The 17,650-nt window shown below is 39.6% G+C and overlaps 1 long non-coding RNA gene across 1 annotated transcript in view; it reads left to right on the top strand.

Moving 5' to 3' along the window:
* Nucleotides 1–3,260: 3,260 nt before the first annotated feature.
* LOC141421721 (uncharacterized) overlaps nucleotides 3,261–17,650 on the top strand; it is a 110,706-nt gene continuing 96,316 nt past the window's right edge. The window contains exon 1 of the long non-coding RNA XR_012446393.1: nucleotides 3,261–4,445. This is a non-coding gene — a long non-coding RNA (uncharacterized lncRNA). The remainder of the gene's footprint in view (nucleotides 4,446–17,650) is intronic.

The raw sequence follows: 17,650 nt of genomic DNA, 5'->3' as shown, positions 1-17,650 counted from the left end.
AAAGCTACTTTTATTATAGTACCTATGTCATTGCTTTTTAACTTTTTAAGATGTTTTGAATTTTCCACAAAGCTGTGAATTTGGTGGCACTGGGATTGAGGCTGTCTTGTTCATGGTTGTATCAGTAGTACCAGGCACATTGTCTGACCATGGAGATGCTCAGGGATGCTCAGTGGTTACCTCCTTGAACTGATCTAAATGGTAGTTGGCTTCCAAAAGTCAGGTACACAGGCACTGTGCATTGAGGCTCTGGTTTTGTTTAGAGGGCTCCTCCTAAGTCATGTGACCTTGAAAACTTGGGTGGTTTTCTAGCACTTACAAGATTCATAAGAAATTAATCTTGCTTGTGATAGCTCCACTGCCAATACATGGGGATACCTGTAGGTGCCAGAGTTCTCATACCCTAGTATGAAGAGTTGCACTTCTTCTAGACCTTGGGCTCTGCTGTGCCAGCCTGTGCAATGGGTTCTGTGTTCTGCAAGAAGGATCAAGAGTGGGGACAAAATTTAAGGGGTAACAAAAAAGTTAGTAATCATGATAAATAATAATTTAATGCAATATTTTGAAAATTCAAAATTAATGCAAACTTTTCATGAGGAACCAAATATTAAACTTTCAAATAAAGATAGTTTCAGTACTTTTGATTTTCTTTTTACCCCTGAGTGGTTCTTTACTGACTCATTTGCTTCATCCTAGTCTTGGCCCTGGGGAAGACAGAACCAAGCAGAAATCTCCTTGGCTGGGACTTTCCTGATTTTACCCCTTGATTTACTTATGTAGTCTCTACATTGGGGGTGAAGGGTGAGTTAGTACAGGCTTCAGGTAGAACTGACAGTAAATGGATAAGCATAATCATAAAAAATGGAAGAAGTTGTCAAATATGAAGTGCCTATATCAGAAAAGATTCAGCAGGGAAAAATGTTGCATTTTTAATAACTGAATAACAAAAGACTGAAATAAAAAAATTAATAACATTCAGCAATATGGCTGCAATATTTATTTCTCAGATGAATATGCATGGCTGCATTTTTATTTGCTTTGTCTTTTATTGGAATTGATTTTTTAAAGGGCTTTTTCTTAAATTGTTCTGGATTTCCTTTAAGCAGTACAGAATGCTGCTGTATGCAAAGTTAAATGGGAGCAAATGTGTATGAAATCAGCCAGTGCTTCAAATGCGCCATTTTTTCCTACTGGAAGAGCTTCCTTCATTTACATAGGAGAACTAGAAGCCAGCAAAAGGAGAAAACACAAACATGAAATCTTCAAGAGCCTTTTGGAAACACAGCAGAAAAACACAACACTAAAGCACCAATGCCAAGTGGTTTTTGAATTTCTTGCAAAGCAGCCACTACATGGGGACGTTCCCCCTGGGGACTGTCCAGTTGCTCTGGCTAGAAAATAAGGTGCTGCTGTTTCACAGGCTTTGGATGAGGAGGGAGGGGAAAGATTGTGTAATTGTAGAAGAGCATCTTGAAACTTTTTCACTTTCATTTGTTTCCAAACAGGAAAACAAAGTGCTGAAGAAGCCTAAAGAGAAGGGAAGCCTCAGGCAGTTTTTTTTCCCCAGTTGAGGCACAGCTGTGACTATATCACAATATTTCCCCAGTGTTTTCTTTGGATCTCCTTACCTGGTGCCAACGGTACACAACAATAGTAGCAGAGAGCTGGTGGTGGGAACAAAATCCCAGTCAGAATGCTGAGTTTTCTCCCGGCCCATTTCTGTAGCACAGGGTGTGTCTGATTGGCTTATATGTGCAAGTGTCCATCACAACCCCAATACACACACACACACACACACACACACACACACACACACACACATTCTGGAGGTACAGGCTACAGATAACCTCTTCTGCCATGGTGACTATGGGAAGATGCAAAATCTTGGCTCATAGCATGTGAAATGAGATGCAAGTGGACCCAGTACCAAAGACCAGATTTCTAGTTTTGGGTCCCTTAGACACAGAGCTATAGATACAGAGGAAGTAACCTTTTTTTTTTTTCCTGGACAAGTTGTCTCATGGTTGATTGCACATTAAAAACACCTAGGGAGCTTTAAAAAATATGGATGCCAAGGCCCTACTTTGGTTCTATTAAATTAAATATCCTAAGGGTGGGAAACATGTATCCAAAAATTTTTAGAGCTCCCCAGGTGATTGTAATATGCAACCAAAGTTGAGAAGTCCTGACCCAGACCTGGGGCCACAGACAACCCTTTCTTTTCTCAGGGCTGATTCTTTACTCAAACAGCTCCATAATCTTCAACAATGAAAGCTAAGGCTATCTTTCAGTTTAATTCAGTTAAATGGCATAAAATTCAACTCAATAAATATTTATTCAACTGCCTTTCTACCTTCATTTCTAACTGTGTTTCCCACGAGAGTGGTGAAGACCCTGTCTCTCAAACAGGAGAGCAGAGAGACTCATTTTTTAGAGGCACATTAAAAAAATTATCTGTATTATAAATATAGATTGCAAGTTGCTAAAAATTAGGCATTGAATTCAGATATCAGCGTTTTTCTCACACTGAAAGCTCTGAGCAGATATTTGTATGTATGTAAGACATCCATCTTTAAATTTGTTCATTTATTCAGAATGTGTTATTAAGCATTGATGAGGTCAGATAACGAAGACAGATTATTTAGTTTGTGACAACTGCCTGGACTAGTAGGGGGACATGGTCTATAAACAAGAAATTGAAGTACTGTGAACTGTGAAAGCTGGAAGAGGTCTGTAGAAAAGGATGCTTCAGATTTACTCAGGAGAAACATTGCCTGGCAAGGTGGGAAGGCTTACAGGGAAGGAAAAGAGAACGAATTACCCTCCATGGAGCATTTCAGGCAAAAAGAGGAGTGCATGCATTCATCTTTCAGAGGGAAGAGTTGAATGTGGTGCTGAAGGCTGCACAGAGCTCAGGAGGAGGCAGGAGGAGCAGCCAACCGCCTTTGAGCTTTCTCTGTCAGACCAGTGTTTCTAACCCATTGTTGCCTCATTGCTAAGTTTCAAAATCCTGAATTTGCAGCTACCCTTGGGCTTGCCATGGTTGAGAGGATACTAGGTGGGGAGCAACTGGGGCTGCCTGTTTTGAAAACTGATGGAGAAGCCATTGAGAAAGAGCTAAGAAATGAGGCTTTCAAATTGGACTGACTTGGGATTTTATGCACTAACTTAGAGTCTTGGGCAAGCAGCTCTGCTTTTTTTTCTTTTTTTTTTCTTTTTGCAGTCATAGGGATTGAACTCAGGGCCCAGTGCTTGCTAGGCAAGTGCTCTACCGCTTGAACCACATTCCCAGCCCTTTTGTTTTTGCTTTCAGTTTGTTTTTCAGATAGGGTCTTGCACTTTACCATTATTGTCTTATCTTGGCTTCCTGACCTGGTGACATTGAAGAAGACCTTGAAGAATGCATGGACTCTCCTATGGCAGATGATAGGCATTTCAGCCAGAGAGATTAATTTAAGTTAAGACACAGAAATACACTTATTAACAAATAGTAAATAGTTGTTTTGTTGGGTCACAGGTCTTGTGTCCAAGAAAGTTAGGGAAATAACCTAAAAATTTTGGCCAGTGCTACAGATTGTGACTTAAGAATGAAAACTCACATAGTTCTGCACATCTTATAATATAAATGACTCCTTTTAGAACCTGATTCCAAAATTCTTTTAAAAATAATTTTGCCTCTTCTTTCATTGTTATTTTTCTTTTTCTTTGTGTTTCTTTCTTCCCTTGTGTCTTCTTGAGTACATTTGTGGCAAGGTCCTAATCTTGGCTCACTAATAGTTCATTTGCTTCTTACGGCTATTCTTTCTCTACCTGAAGTCACAATGTGTTCTTGGGAGGATAGTTCACTTACACAATAACTGATTGTGATGTTAAGAAGGAAAACTGTAACATCAGTTGTGGTATGAGTAGCTGGCATAGAAGAAGTTTGACAAGGCATGATCTTGTTTCTATACATGTGTCCTTAAAAATAATGGTAGGGTAGGGGGTAAAGTATGCTATAAGGAAGCAGACGCTTTTCAGAATAGCTAGATTTCTGAGGGAGTACTTATGATGTCAGCAATTAATTCAGGCCTTACATTCTGTTTTCCTATAAAAATCCAATTTTACTTGCAGTATCTTTGACGCATCTGCTGGCATAAGCAGGATATATGCCACAAATAAAAATTCAAAAATATCTCTTTCTTGTAGAACTTGGAAACAGAAGTTCTGAAATGGAAGGAAACCTACATAGTATCCAGAAGGTTGCCAGGCCCTTCCTCACACAGAGAGCAGTGAAGTCTTAAACCTGAACAACTCTAGCAAATAGGCCTGGGAGGTTGTCATGGAAGAAAAGACAACTCTGACAGGAATCAGGTCAAGGTTCATAACTGGAAAACTCCAAACCAATACTGAGTGATTTCCCAATAAGGACACTTCTAGAAGAAATGTTAGTGGCAAAAAGTGAGGTAAGAGTGATGAGTTTACTTCGATCCCAATAATGGAAATGAAAACTTTAAAGCTTCAAGATACTGCTAACAGTGGGTAAAAAGTTGATCACCAGGCATTACAGAGTTGTTTGGTGAATTATTCTGGCATGGGTAAAAGGAAGACCTATGGGTTTTCTAATTATGCATTGTATAACAATGTTTAGGTCAATGACCATGAGTATGATGACAGTCTCTTACTATTACATTTCCTAGTGACTTTGTAGCCATCTTAGTTTGTATAAGTACATTCTGATCTTCCCACAACAATGGAATTGCCTAACGATACATTTCTCAGAAAGTATCCCTGTTGTTAAGTGACATATGACTATAATTAAAACCCAGATGGCTTCTTTTTAAAACAAACTGAGATAGATCTACAATGATAGATTATTTGAGCTGAGAGGGACTTCATTGCTCATTGAAGCCAACCTCTTCATTTTATTGAGGAAGTTAGTTCCTTTCACAGTTACTTCCTGACACAGCTAGGGGCAGAATTCTGGTCTTGCAAGGGCTTTGTTTGTTATTTTAATGCCCAGCACTCTCTTCATACATAATCCCAAGAGCCTTCTAAAATTTTTCTGGGTGAGTCCCAAAGTAAGTGTAAGGAGGAATGGGTATGTTATATGACCACTGTGGAAAATCTGACAGGTCAGTATAAACTACTGGGAAGACAAGTGGCCAAAAATCACAAAGAGAGTCCAAATAGTGGTATTGGCCAATTCAGTCTAGTTTTTCCAGTTAGCTTCAAGATTTGGGGGAAACAAATAGGAACTTTGTTTACAAATATAGGAAGGAGAATTTCCTCAAAAGTAGAACAGGAAATTTTTCTAAGTCAATGCAATAGGAATGAAGGAAGAAGGACCTAGATGCCCAGGAAGTGATGACACCAGGGAAAAAACAGGGTAGTGGGTCCTAGGCCAGATAGGTGCTGTGGTAGGAAAGGGGTGACTGTAGTGATGGTGGTCACAGTAGGACAGCCTGTAGGAAAACTGAGGTTCCTTTGCATCTCAGGAAAAAGCAGGGAAGACAGAGACGTCTGGGAGGGGAAGCTGTCTCTGATAATGCTGACAAAGCTTGAAAAATGTCAGTTCTTAGGTTCACTGATGGGATGTGAACTTTAATTCCTTGGTGATATATAAGAAGCAAACACACCGATGGGCTAGGAATCCAGTGATTTCTTAGCAATTCCAGGGGAGGATAAAAATGAGATTATTAAGGTATGGAATTAATTTTATAGGATAATACGAAAAATGTCCATAAGTGACTTCTCTTTAATAGAGGAACCCACATTGAAAAAGTATAGAACTGGGAGATTTCTTTCTCACTATTAAGAAATAGCATTTTTCACTTTGTCTTCCTTATTATGCTTGTCTCTTTTCTCCAACAAAATTAGTGATAAAGGCAGAACAGGATGTGCCTGGAATTGAGGGGGGAAGAGGGAGAGGGTGGGAGAGGAGGGCAGGGGGGAGAAATGACCCAAACAATGTATGCACATGTGAATAAATGAATAATAAAAAAAAGAAATAGCATTTTTAATATTTTTTATCTCTTCACTCTATCATTTTAACAAAAGGTGTAAAAGGAATCTTTAGGCATCTACATTTCAAAACATTTCTCAAAAAAACATAGAGATTGACAGAGTCTCTGCAAAATATTTGAGAATCAAAGAGCTTGAGTTCTGGAATGATGACTTATGAAGATACAATCTACTTCAGTTTCTTCCTCTGCACAATAGCAAAGACAACTTCTCAACAGTTAGGGTCCAGAACACGAAGCAGTGGCAAGAATAATATTGGTCATCATGGGACATAGATAAAATTGAGGCATAAAAGGTGATCAGTAGACAACACAGCTCAAAGATGGAGAGACAGTTCCTCTTCCTCATAACAAAGGGATTATCCAGTATTTTAGTGAGGGCTAACTTTAAGATAAAAGGAAATTTATGCTGTATTTTTTTCTCTGAAGTATTTGTAGATTTGTAAGGTGGAACACATATACATATGATACAGTTAATAACTAATTTATTTCTTAAAATATGTTCATTCCTCCCTTCCCCAAGAAACACTTTGGTTGTCTACACAAACCCTGATTTATAAGTACCTCCCAAAGACATGCTGGATGGAGCTTTGAAACCAGGTGGTTCTGATGAGTGCCTGTAGTGTGTATGAAGCTGCTCACTGTGGGCAGCCTGAGGGACTCACCTCTCAGCCAGAATGTGCTTGAACAAAGCCAGGGACAAGAAGGAAAAAATCCTGCAATTACATTTCTCTACCACTAGATGATATGCATGTATAAGCAAGATAAAAATCCTCCGACATTTCCTTTCCTCCTCAGTGGCCACTGTGATGAATGAGTAAGTTCAAGTATCTAAAATTCAATTATAGACATTAGTAGAAAAGAGTAGCAAAAGGTGAAAATGAAGAACTGTCAATATTGACTAGATTAAGAGATATAATGACAAATTTCTTGAACACTTACTGTTTAAGCCAGGGGTCATTAAACCACAGTCTGTAGGTGAAATCCAGCTTACTGCCTGTTTTTATAAATAAAGTTTTATTGGAACATGGCCACACTCATTCATCTGTAGTTGATTTTACACAGCTATGACAGAGGTGAGTAGTTGAGACAGAAACTGTATGACCTGCAATGTCTAAAATAATTCTTTTGGTCCTTAATAAAAAAAGTTTGCCAGTTTTAGGTCTAAGCACATAAAGTCATACTAACTCATTTAATCCTTACCATTCAATGGTTATGGGTATGTATTATTCTTTACAGATAAAGGAATTGATTAAGAACATAGAATGAATCCTGGCATGAATGTTAAATGACTCTCGCAGGCATATGTGACAAGTGCTATAACTACTGATGTAGGGCATGCTTACTGCCATTGAGCTTGTGAACCAAGATGAATGACTATTGCTTCCAAGTAGGTTGTTGAGAACCTAGAAAGATTAAAATTAAAATTACTGCAGGGCTGAAGTCAGCCTATGTGTGATACATAGGTAGAGATGCAGCACCTCATGAGTACTTTCTACCAAAGTAACTTGTTCAGAATATATTTTGAGACACCATTTTGACACAGTAATGTATAAGACTTAAGTGAGGATGGTGTATCAAGGGAGGCAGTGTTTACATTGTGATCAGATGGAGGGCACAGAGAAGACAGTCAAAAGAGGGCTTCTCTTTTCTGTCTTGGTTTTCCGTAATCCAAAGTGGTCTTCACTTCTCCAGCACTAGAGTCTGGGTATATCTGACCCTCAGACTATCTTCTGGAAAGGGGTGAGTAGGTGAGTATGGTATGGGGTTGGAGGGCAGGGTGGCATTTAACTTTATAGTTTCCTAGACACCTAGCCACCTTCATGGATATCTTTCTCCATAGGATTTTTTTTTTCTAGTACTGGGGTTTGAACTTAGGTCCTTACACTATCACTTGAGTCATTACCACCCTGCCAGCCCTTTTCTACTTTAGTTATTTTTCAGATAGAGTCTCATGTTCTTGCCCAGGCTGTCTTCAGATCACAATCCTCCTATCTATATCTCCCACATAGCTAGGATGACAGGTGTGCTACCAGGTTCAGCTTATTTGTTGAGATGGGGTTTGAGGGGTGTCTCACTAACTTTTTGCCCCGTTCTCCTGGAAGGAAGAGCCTCCTGAATCTCTGCCTCCTGAATAGTTAAATTACAGGCATGCATCACCATGACTGGCCCTTTTCCTATAGTTTACAATGAGCAATGATATACTAGGATTATTCCTGTCTGCTCATTCCACATGGGTAATTGTTGATCTTTATTGTTATTATCACTATTATTTATTGAGGAGTTTGAGTAACTAATTGACCCCGAGTCACACGTTGTAAGGAAAAGAGAGGAGAATCAGGAATTGTGTCAGTATCTGGTCATCTTAATCTTTTACACTATTTGATAAGATGGAGCTGTATTGCCTCAGCCTTCTGAGGGTTTTCCACATGGGACCCCCACTCACTCCTACTCTCCCTTGCTTTGCTTCAGGGAGACCCCGTCCCTCCACTACATTCCTCAACATTTGATGTTCCCTCCTCAGGACACCCTGGGACAGGTGTCCTTCTACTCAGTCTTTGTTGACTCTACAAAAGGAGGAGATACTAAGGTGTTTCCTTGGGGTAAGGTGGAGGAGTGAGTAGGGTTAAGATGAGAGAACAGGAAAGGAAAACTCTGGGTCTTTGTAGGCAAGGTGAAGAAACTGAGGACTTCCATTCCAGGGAGCCCTCTTTTCTCAAAGAGTCGAACTAAACAAGGCTCCCCACAATAATAATTCATTTTCTTTTAAAGATCATCCCATTTGGGGTTATATGAGCATTTTCTATTCCTCCTAATAACATGACATTGATCTTTTGTGGGGGGAGATGATTAAATAACAATCTCAGCCTCTTTAAACTTATGGAGCATTTGCCTCTAGCTACATTGTAGAATGGGTGTCCTAATGTCAACACAACTCATGCAAGGAAGTGATATTTTAGGAAATGAATCTGAGGACCAGGTATGGGATGAACTGGGAAGGAAAGACAGAAGAGAGAAAAACTAGAGGCAAATGTGAAGACATACACACATCATTTTCCCTTTTACTAAACCTTCCATGTAAAATGATTAAAATTTAAATCTTACTGCTGTGACCACAACTGTAGTGGGAAATAGCTGACCACGAATCAGTCACTAAAACAGTGACTCTCGCCAGAGACAGGAAGTATTTCCGAAAATGTCTGCTTACTTCACGTCTGACTATGAGTCTTGTCTTGTGGTGTGAAGTTTGGGACCATCCACAAATGCAGCATAATGACAGAAGTAATCATCAAAAAAGTAGATTTTGTGTCTACCTTAATCACAATTTTTTTTTCTGATTGAAGAGTAGCTTATTTAATAAATACTTCCTTTTTACTCATAGTATGAGTACCTTTACATGGGAGCCATGTAAAGGTTAAAATGGAGTTATCAAAACAGGATTTCTTTAATTCTTAATCCTTTATTCTGCCCCTGGTACTTGGGGGAATGTGGTTAGCCAGGAGGGCTCACTTTCAAAATCTCTGTGTTATTGGGTGGAGAAATGAGGGCTAAAGTCCATCTCTGGTTACGTCAAGGGGTGTCAAATTTGGCCTGCTCTTCTTGCTTCCTGTTGACTCCAAGGGAAAGGCTGCAGTTGGCGTCTCACAGTGAAAACCATGAAGCTCTGAGACCAGTCTGAATTACTAATCACTACATGTCTTGTTCAGTCTAACTGCTTTCCAAGTGATGAAACAAACCGGCCAGGTCCATGACTCAGCTTCCAAGCGGGGAACTATAGCCCTTGCTGATCGCACGTCCTGGCTTTCGTGCCCAAGGTTTGATCCAGCACTGTGCCAGCAGGGTGATCTCTGCCTTGGATCTGGACTGTCCAGGGACAGAAAGACAGACAAAGATGATGAAGTGTATGGTCTACTGGAGAAGGGCCACCTCACCATGAGTCTTTGAGGGAAAGGGTTGCAAAAATGTCATCTTTCATCAGTTGGTGTCATTCTTTGGAACCAGTCACAAGTAGCTGGGTGTGGTAGGGTGAAGCTGTCTAAAGTTTGAAAGGAGAAAATATATTGAGTAGGACACACTAACTTTTCCCTTTTTTGGCTTCCCTGTCAGTAGATACAGTATTCCCTTGTTTGTTTCAGTTATTATCGAAGGCTCTGGAAAGAGATGTCACCATTTTAAAGTAGTGTATCCACCCGGTTTTCTAAGTGATTAGATGAATTCTGCTGCTTTTACTAAGCTCACCATCCAGTCACCATAAAAAAGGCAATATGTAGTCAGTAGTGGAAATACGGGTGGGAGTATAGGAACCACATGGGAATGTGATTCCGGGAACTCCCAGTCTCATATGCAAATTAGATTAAGCTGCACTACAGCCAGGGCTCCCAGGGCAGATAATTCCCATTCCCGCCTTTTGTCTTAGTATTATCTCTTGTGGGAATAAAGAAGTCACTTCCAATTTATTTCAGCTACTGCCTTGTTTTTTAAAAAGTACATTATCTGCTTGTTTATCCACCTTGATTAAGAAAAGCCTTGGCCCTGTGACTTTTTGAATCCTTAAAACAAGAGAGGTTGAGGTCTTGAAACAAAAACTATAAGCAAATCAAAATCTCATTGTCTCTGAAAGAAGCTGAGTCTTTTGAATGGCTGGTGCCACCACATCCTTCAGGCGGTTTTCATACTTGGCATGATACTTTTAGTCATTTCTCATATTCCCTTTGTTTTGATTAGTCAATGCATGATAACTTGACAACATTCAAATGTGAAAGCTTGAGAAGGGAGGATGATGGGGAGGGAAGAAATCTTCCAGCCAGCAATATTTGCTTTTTAATTATAGCAAAAATTTTTAATGTGAATATTTCTCCAGCACAGGGACTGAAGGTGAACTCAAAGATCACATCCCAAACCACAACCAGGAATCTCTGAATGCTGCCATTTCAGAGCTCTCTGGAAAGAACCTGTGAGCCACGTACAGCAGAGAGCATGCATGCAAATCACTCCTTTCCCAGGATGCTCAAGTCGCTGCTCCATCCACACAGATGTGCTGTGGGCCTTGCAGATAGCATCTGTTTGTTCTATTTGAGGCCTGGAGGGTAGGGGAGTGGGGCGCATGTATCTGTTCGCTTAGCATGCTCACAACTTTCTTTTTGTACCTTTTATTTTATTATTTAAAAAAATTTTTTTGCATTGCAGAACAAGAGAATGCTAGTTAGTGATTCTAGATGTCATGTCATTATCTTCATTCCTTACTAGCTCTGCTACCTCTAAATTCTGAGGTTAAAATGAGGCCTGGAGAGATGAAGGGATTTGCACAAGTGTGTCTGTCACATCATTCTTTGTTTCATTCATCACTTACTGTTTTTTAAGTTGTTAAGCAGATATTTTTTGAGGACCTACTATGCTATAGACTCTAAGCAAAAATACTACTGTTCCTACCCCCATGTGTTTTATAGTTTACTGGGGAAATACAAATAATCACATGCAAATGCAGAAGTTTACTTGTGACTCTTGCTCTGTGGTGCCTCAAATGTATAAAATAGGTACATATGGGCAGGTTAGAGAAGTAATAGAAAGTTTCCCTTGGGAAATGGAGCAGTGGCCTGAAGGACATGTAAGATGTAAAGGAAGCCTAAAAAGGAAAGAAGATGCTTCCTTGGCACAGGGAACAGCTTGGAAGAGAATCCCCTGTGCTATATGGAAGAATGAGAGTGTGAGAAAAGGAAAGAAAATCAGTATGGTTGGAGTGAGGAGTGAGAGAGCAGGAAAGAGATCATGCTTAGAACTGAGTGACTGCAGCACCTAGTGACTCATGTTGGAGCTTTGTTTTGAGGGTGATGGGAAATTCATCTAGTGAGCCATAAGAAGAGGAAAGGAGTGGATGAGGAAGACCATTGGAGATGCTTGTTGTAGCACAGGCCATACATAATGGAATATTGGTCTAAGATACTCAGTGGTGGAAGAGAGAAAAAGGAATGGAGATAGTGAAGATAAATTTGGGACATAAAAGTCACAGGATATGAAGAGGCTAAACAAGTTCAAGGCCAAGGAGAATGGATAGATGCTGATGCCCAGAAGATGGGGTGAAGGGCAGATGGTATGTTTATTTTAGAAAGTGTTCCTTCAAGATGGTAGATTATATAGGTTGAGTATATGGTCTTGCTCTCAAAAGCAAGCTCTGGGCTGGAGATGAAATATTTGTGAATGAGTTGTATTTAGTTTTCATAGCTAGTGGGAATTACTCATCTTCATTATCTTTCCAGAACTATGTCTCCACATGTAGAATAATTCAAATATTATTGAGAGGCTTATAGGGGCTTTTTGTGGGTGAATTAAGAAGTTATATGATTTGATGTTACCTCTGTGACCCAATATTTTTCTTCTTCCCCTTGATGTGCCAGGGGGTCTAATATTGTTGGAAGTTATATTACTCTTTAACTGATTGTCATTTTATTTGGCTTAGTATGGTAAAATTTTAGTGTTTGAAGGGAATGTAAAGGTTGTGTCCTCCAAACTCTTACTCAAAGTAGGAGCTGGCTTTATATGGCTTCTAGACATATAGCCCCAACTTGAATATTACTGTGGTTGGGAATTCAGTATTTAACAAAGTAGTGCAGATTTCTAGTTCTGATCCAAAAATTCTTGTTGATGCTGGATTTCCCACCTAGGACAACAAAGAGCAATTTTCTCTTTCTTTGTTAACCCACAAATCATCACTACTCTTATCTAAGCTGCAACAAGAATGAATGACTTACAATCAATAGTCATTGAAGTCATTGAAAACCTTAGACAAGCATCGCATCACTTAAATGTTACAACACTCCTTAAAATGTATATTGTTATTACATAAAGATATGAGAAAACCAAATCTCAGGGTTGAATTACTTATTCAATGATTTGCCACATGAGGAATGAGCAGAACCAGGATTTGAACCCAGGTTCCCAGTATACAGTCCAACTCAAGCTGCCTTGCTCACCTTGGTTAGGGCTCTGAACTGACTTCTAAAGGTTGTTTTAACACATCAGCACGGTTCACTGATGAAACTGGGAGGAGGGAGCTGACTCACTTGTCCACTGTGGGCTGAATGATGCTCCCACCTTGGCTTGCTAAGCAAGTTTCTATAAAAAATGGTACAGGGGTTCAAACTGTTTTTGATTTTGAGCACCTGTAGGCAGGGCACATCTCTCTAGTCCTGGGCACTTGAGCTCATAACCTGTGTCCCTTTAGGATTAGGATAGAACTCTAATCTTCATATTTTTACCTTTTTAGTTAATAATTTTTTGAGCATGGATCTCAAATGTGTTTACATGTGTATTCACAGGTTAAATACAAATGTTAATGTAACAGAATATTATCTTCATTTTAAACTATATTAAATCTAAGTTTAAAAGAATATAAAATATAAATGAAAGTCTTTTCTTTCCCAACAAACTACCTTCATGAATCATCGAGAGCTCCCATTGGAAGGAGCCCTGAGTTGGAGGAAGGGAGCCAGGGCAGGAGAGGAGCCCGGTGTGACAGGCCATAGCTAGTTGGAGTGCACACTTGAGGAATACAAGGAGACATTTCAAATGTGCTGACAAAGAGTTTTCCTCTCAGTGTTGCCCAGTGTCAGCTCTGTTTGGAGGCACGCATGTTGCTAAGATCTCTCTAGAGGTTCAGAGAGTAAAGGGCTTGTTGTTTTGGTCTGTGTTGTTGGTCCTTGGTTTTAATTGCTGCTTGTGTCCTGAGCTATGTGGTAATAACACTAATAGCTAACATTTGTTGACTGCTTACTATTTGCCACTGTGCTAAAGAGATTTATACACATTACCTCATTGCCCCTGTTCCAACCCTGTGAAGTATTGTTATCCTCAATTTAGAAACGGGGACATGAAGGTGTAGAAAGCTGTGACTTACCCATGGGTGTAGGGCTCATTAATGGAACAGCTGGGATTTGAACTCAAGTCTGTCTTCCAACAAATCACTCAATGTTAACTGCTGTGCTGTAGTGCCAGTAGGATAAGTGGTTAGATTAGTCATACTGACTGGGTGTTTTCCATCACTAGAAGTAACTCAAATGGGAAGCTCACTAGCTGTATAGACCAAAAGGTTAGGTACACATCAGGTGTGGATAAATGAGGAAACAGCCAAGTTTATGGTACAGTTGAAAATGAACTTCTCCAACCAAATCTAAGCACTTCTTTATTTCTAGCTTATTTGGATCTTGTTGTAACCCATAGGTCTAAGCAGCAAATACATCCTGAGTATTTCTGGATAAGACTGGTGGAGGTTATTGTCATTGCATAGGGCACCTGAGCTCTACTGCAGGCTATAGATGGTTCAACTGTGCATGTAAGTGTTCGAAAACATGGGAAGAGGGAGAGAGAGAGAAAAAAAAGAGGATAGAGAGAGAAGGAGAGGAGTGGAGAAGAGAGAAGAGGAGAAGAGGAGAGGGAAAGAAAGAGGGAAGAGAGAGAGAGAGAGAGAGAGAGAGATATTAAGGGATCCAAAAATGTTCTTCATTATCTATCAGAGTACTTCAGACTGGGGAAGTCAGACAGACCTGGGTTTGAATCCTGATTTTGCTGTCTATTGGCTGAGAGTACTTTGGCAAGTTATCTGAACTCTTTCAGTCTTAATTCTTTTACCTTTACAAAGCAGATAATAATACCCACTTCAAAGTGGTGTAGTTAGGATAAATGATAAACCATATGTAGAGTACATTATGAAGTGTTGGCATGTAGTTAGTGCCCATAGATTGGTAGCAGTTAGTGTTCCTCTGACTGTGCTTTCTCTAAGAAGAGGCACTGATGGTTTCTCTGTGGCATTAAGCCTACATCCTCTGCTGTGTTGATTATATCCTATTTGAAGACAAGAAGGAAATGTCTTCTGGATTTCCTTGATATTTTGCTACCAGCAAAAGAAATTTATTCTCACAAAAGAAAAGCAAAAAGTGGAGACTTTGGAACTTTATGGGCTGGAGAATGCAGTTCCAAGAAGAAGAAAAGAATTCTGGTGATCAGCGGCATCCTCCAGAGGGGGTCCAGATGTAGACCAGATGCTGGGAATCTGTAGAGACACAGACTCCACGACTGTTATGCCATGACTTTCATCCATGTGGGCATGAAGAATATTGACTGATCTTACTGAGAATATTAAGAGTGACTTAGGGTTCTGGAAACATGGGTGTAGGAAGCTGAGACTCAAGGGGTGGTCTTGACAGTCCTTCCAGTTGAGCAAAAGAGTTCCTGTAGATGACAGCCCTGCTCCAGTGATGAATACCTACTTCACATACTCTGCTGCGTGCCACCTGCAGAAGGGTGTTCAGCCAAAAGTGTTCAACAGACTTCAATGGGAAGCAATTGAAGCTTTCTGCCTCTGAAGAGACCATCTCTAGCAATCTTATTGCATTGTTATTAAAGTTGATTTTTGAAGTGATTGTAGCTGTAGTGATCATTCCCATCACTTCCTGTTAGGGTCAGCCTGGATGAACTCCTTGTGAGTTGGAATTTCCCCATATTGCTTCAGCCTTCCACTCTACATTTTGATAAGCATAGTTTGTTTTAAATTTTTAAGGATGGTGAAAGTTTCTCTTTTTTATAATTGGCATGAGTAGAGACACATTAGATAGCTATTCTAAAATTAGAGTTAAATCCAAGAACTGACCCCTAGACACAAGGAAAGACAATCTCTTCCCTACTTTCAGAGTTGCCCTTTTTCTTCTCCATTTCTTTCTTTCCTTGGTAGCCCATGTGATATTCCTCTGTTCCTGTCTCCTATATTAACTTTCCGTTGCTGCTGTGATGGTACCACAAATGTTGCCCCAGAGATGAGGCTGTGCTCATTCTTTAGTTTCTTGTAGTCTCTTCCTCTGTCTCTTCAGCCAACAATGCTGCATTTCTCTGACCTTCTGGAGTCACATGTCCCTCTGCCACAGATGGGGAAGGGGCTTTGTTTTTAAGCACCCATGTGACTAGAATGGACCTATTCAGGATAAGCTCCCTATCTCAAGGCACTTAATTTAATCACATTTGCAACGTTACTTCAGCTAGGTAAGGTGATGTACTCATGGGTTCCTGGAATTAGGATGTGGATATCTTAGGGGGCCGTTAATCTATCTCCTACATTTACCATCCTGCTCCAAGCCCATCATCTTTTCCCTGGATGAATGCATCTGCTTCCTAAAAGGTTTTCTTTGTGTGTCCTTGTTCTGCCCTTTACCCTTTACCCCCTTCATTAATCCTCCTCTCATTCACTGGCATAACCACACTGACCTCCTTGTTGGTCCTTGAACCTAGGGACTTTGCACTTGCTTTCCCCTCTCCCTGGATATTGCTTTCACTCAGATAACTTCATGACCACCTTACTTAGAACTATTCAAGTGTCACCTCTTGAGAAGGGAGATATCTCTGAACAATTTACATAAATGAGCATCCTCTCCTCCCACTTCAATCAGTGTGCTCCTGTGGCTCATGTTCTTATCTATTGACTTACAATATAAGTTATTCACTTGTTTTTTGTCTCTTTTCCTCAATTCTTTATCTCACTTTCATTTTGAAAGATAGTTTCATTGATTATGGAAATCTAGGCCAACAGTTTTTTCTTTCAGCACTTTAAAGATAGAACTGTACTGTTTTTAGAATTGCATTGTTTCTGATAAGAAGTTGTTTATTCTTAGTCTTCTTTATATAATTTGATGCTTCTATGATTTTCTTTTTGTCATTTGCTTTCAGAGCTTTAATTGTCATATGCTTTGCTGTGGTTTTCCTTATGTTTCTTTTGCTTGGAGACCATTCAGCTTCCTGGATGTGTGGCTTCATGGTTTTTCTTAAATTTAGAAAAATTCAGTCAACATTTCTTCAGATATTTCTGCTGTTCCACCCTTTTCTGTAACTCCAGTTACACATGTGTTGATTTACTCAATATTGCCCCGTGGTTCAGTGAATTTGTTTATTTCTTTTTACTTGTGTTTTTGTGCTCTGTGTTTCCAGTTGTATGGTTCAATCATCTGTCTGTATCTACTACCTCTGCTGTGTCATATCTGTTGTTAATTGTATACAACACACACACGCACACACACATTTATCTCAGATAGGATGCTCTTTCTGTCTTCTTTTTGTTTTTGGCAGTTCTGGGGATTGAACTCAAGACTTTGAGCTTGCCATGCAAGTGCTCAACCTCTTGAGCACCACATCTGAGTCCTTAGATATTACTCTTTTAATGTCTGTGAGTTTAATTTGTGTCTTCTCAGACTTTCCCCTTCATCCTGATCATATTTAAACTTTTCTCTTTCCTGAAACATATGAACTTGATAATACTTTAGTATTATCATAGCTGGTTAGCTTCCTTATCTACTATTCTATCACTTGTGCCATTTCTGGGTCTCTTGCTGATAATTGGCATTTCTCCTTATAGATGGTACTTTCTTGCTTCTTTGCATGCATAGTAATTTTTTATTTTTTTTATTGTTGTGCTGGGTGAGGGTACATTATGGCATTTACAAAAGTTCTTACAATATATTAAATATATCATACTTGAATTCACCCCCTCCATCATTCTTTTTTATCTCCCCTGCCCCCCATTCCTGGAATTGTTTCAACAGGTATCATTTTTTCCATTTACATATATGGGTACACAGTATTTGCCCTATACTGTAATTTTTGACTGTATGTAA

Source organism: Castor canadensis, chromosome 3, assembly GCF_047511655.1.
Source record: "Castor canadensis chromosome 3, mCasCan1.hap1v2, whole genome shotgun sequence".
NCBI lineage: Eukaryota > Metazoa > Chordata > Mammalia > Rodentia > Castoridae > Castor > Castor canadensis.
This window is presented reverse-complemented; position numbering and strand designations above follow the sequence as displayed.